Raw genomic sequence first — 3,045 nt, 5'->3', positions numbered from 1 at the left:
ATTTCAAAGTGGTTCCATATCTGAAAATGTTCTAAATATAACATTCTATCATTGTGCCAAATTTGGTGCTTCCATCACAAAATGCACAATTCTTCTTAAATTTTTGCTATGCCGCTGCACTAATAGTGATGACGTCCTGGATGGACATCTTCTTCTTCAGTCGCGCATAACTTTGAGTGAAATACGATCGAGTTAAAAATAGTCAGAATTTGAGCAAATCTGTTTCATTCGTTTGTTAATATGCCTCATCTATTGTCAAATCTGCAATTATAATTTTTTTTGAGGTTGAAATGATCGCGGGAGATCGCGTTATAGTGATGACGTCCTGGATGGACATCTTCTTCTTCAGTCGCTCATAACTTTGAGTGAAATACGATCGAGTTAAAAATAGTCAGAATTTGAGCAAATCTGTTTCCCAAAATCTAATCAAATGTGTCCCGTATAATAACCAATCATCCCACCAAATTTCATGCAATTCGGTTGAATACTTTTTGAGTTATGCGATTAACATACACACACACAGACATACAAATAAATACACAGCGATCAAAACATAACCTTCCGCTTTTGCGATGGTAATAATAATAAGAACCTTGGGCCGAATCTCGCGCTTCACCAGTGCGCGTGCGCGAATTTACGTCACGTCGGCAGCGAGAAGGGGTTCCCCAACACGAACCAATCAGGAACTGCCACGTCACACTTATATGATCTCAGAATTCCTGTGACAGGAATTCGCGTTACACTGGCTGGAAGTCATTCGCTAGAGGCACTTCCTCAGCGCTAATAAAGCTTGCCTTTTTCGAAAATCACCATGTGGTAACGGGAGATAAGCTCAAATGGTAGAGTGCTCAATTAAGCATGCAAGAGGTAGTGGGATCGATACCAACATCCTCCAATATTCTACATTCTCACATTTTGTCAGCGAATTAACAAATTTTAATCGGCAGGAATCAGAAGACACGCAATCTTGACCATTACCACTCTGCAAAATAAAGTGTATGCATTATTTTCCATATAAAGCTCCCTCTATCCATTGACTGACAGACTGGCTCACATCAATGTTCGGCATCTTCCAGGTGTCATCGAAATCTGAAATTTGAAATGCAGACGGACAGCGAAGCCGGTACACTGGGAGACATCACAGAACCGTCAGAAAGCGTCTGCCAATGAATATTTACGTTAAAAAAACTCGAAAACGCATTCATAAAACAAAAAAAGCTGAATCGATATATATATAGCATTTGAAAATTGCAATTTATATCACTGTAAACTGTGAAATAATCATCAAAGCTGAGACAATGCAAGATACATTAAAAGCATTCATAATAATAACAAAACTTGCCTTTATATAAAATCACAAAGAGGTAACGGGGGATTAGCTCAAATGGTAGAGTGCTTGCTTAAATGCAAGCGAGAGGTAGTGGGATCGATACCCACATCCTCCAATATTACACATTGCCACATTTTGTCAGCGAATTAACAATTTTGAATTGAAATGAATCAGAAGACGTGCAAACTTGACCATTACCACTCTGCAAAATAAATTGTATGCATTATTTTCCATTTAAAGCTCCCTCTATCCAATGACTGACAGTGGCTCACATCAACGTTCGGCATCTTCCAGGTGTCATCGAAATCTGAAATTTGAAATGCCGATGGACAGCGAAGCCGGTTCACTGGGAGACATCACAGAACCGTCAGAAAGTGTCTGCCAATGAATATTTACGTTTAAAAAACCGTAAACGCATTTATAAAACAAAAAAAAGCTGAATCGATATATAGCATTTGAAAATTGGAATTTATATCACTGTAATCTGTGAAATAATAATCAAAGCTGAGATATACAAGATTAATCAAAATCATTCTTAATAATAATAATGCTTGCCTTTCTATGAAATCACCGAAAGATAACGGGGGATTAGCTCAAATGGTAGAGTGCTCGCTTAGCATGCGAGAGGTAGTGGGATCGATACCCACATCCTCCAATGTTCTACATTCTCACATTTTGTCAGCGAATTAACAATTTTGAATTGGAATCAATCAGAAGACAAGCAAACTTGACCATTACCACTCTGCGAAATAAATTGTATGCATTCTTTTCCATGCAAAGCTCATTCTAACCATTGACTGAATGACTGGCTGATATCAACGTTCGGTGTCTTTCATGTGTCAAAGAAATCTGAAATTTGGAATGCCGACGGACAGTGAAGCCAGAACAATGGGAAACATCACAGAACCATCAGAAAGCGTCTGCCGATGAGAATTTACATAAAAACAAATCATAAACACATTCATGCAATGAAAAAAGCTGAATAGATACAAAACATTTGAAAATTACTATTTATATCACTGCAGACTGTGAAATAATAATCAAAGCTGAAATCATGCAAGATAAATTAAAATCATTCATAATAATAATAAAGCTTGCCTTTATATGAAATTATCTTGAGGTATCAGGGATTAGCTCAAATGATAGAGCGCTCGCTTTGCATGTGCGATGCATTGGGATTGATACCCACATCCTACCAAAATTTTACATTCTCACATTTTGTCAGCGAATAAACAAATTTTAATCGGCAGGAATCAGAAGACACGCAATCTTGACCATTGCCTCTCCACGAAACAAATTGAATGCATTATTTTCCATATCAAGCTCATTCTCACCATTGACTGAGTGACTGGGTGATATCAACGTTCGGTATCTTCCAGGTGTCATATAAATCTGAAATTTGAAATGCCGATGGACAGCACAGCCGGAACACTGGGAGACATCACAGAACCATCAGAAAGCGTCTGCCAATGAATATTTACGTTTTAAAAAACCGAAAACGCATTTATAAAACAAAAAAAGCTGAATCGATATATATATAGCATTTGAAAATTGCAATTTATATCACTGTAAACTGTAAAAATAATCATCAAAGCTGAGACAATGCAAGATAAATTAAAATCATTCATAATAATAACAAAACTTGCCTTTATATAAAATCACAAAAAGTTAACGGGGGATTAGCTCAAATGGTAGAGTGCTCGCTTAGCATGCGC

The 3,045-nt window shown here is 37.2% G+C and overlaps 1 non-coding gene across 1 annotated transcript; it reads left to right on the top strand.

Moving 5' to 3' along the window:
- The first annotated feature begins 1,912 nt into the window (after positions 1-1,912).
- TRNAA-AGC (transfer RNA alanine (anticodon AGC)) lies at positions 1,913-1,985 on the top strand. The gene has a single exon. It is a non-coding gene; the product is annotated as a tRNA-Ala (tRNA).
- The last annotated feature ends 1,060 nt before the right edge of the window (positions 1,986-3,045 follow it).

Source organism: Myxine glutinosa, chromosome 1, assembly GCF_964187855.1.
Source record: "Myxine glutinosa chromosome 1, kmMyxGlut1.1, whole genome shotgun sequence".
Taxonomy (NCBI): domain Eukaryota; kingdom Metazoa; phylum Chordata; class Myxini; order Myxiniformes; family Myxinidae; genus Myxine; species Myxine glutinosa.
This window is presented reverse-complemented; position numbering and strand designations above follow the sequence as displayed.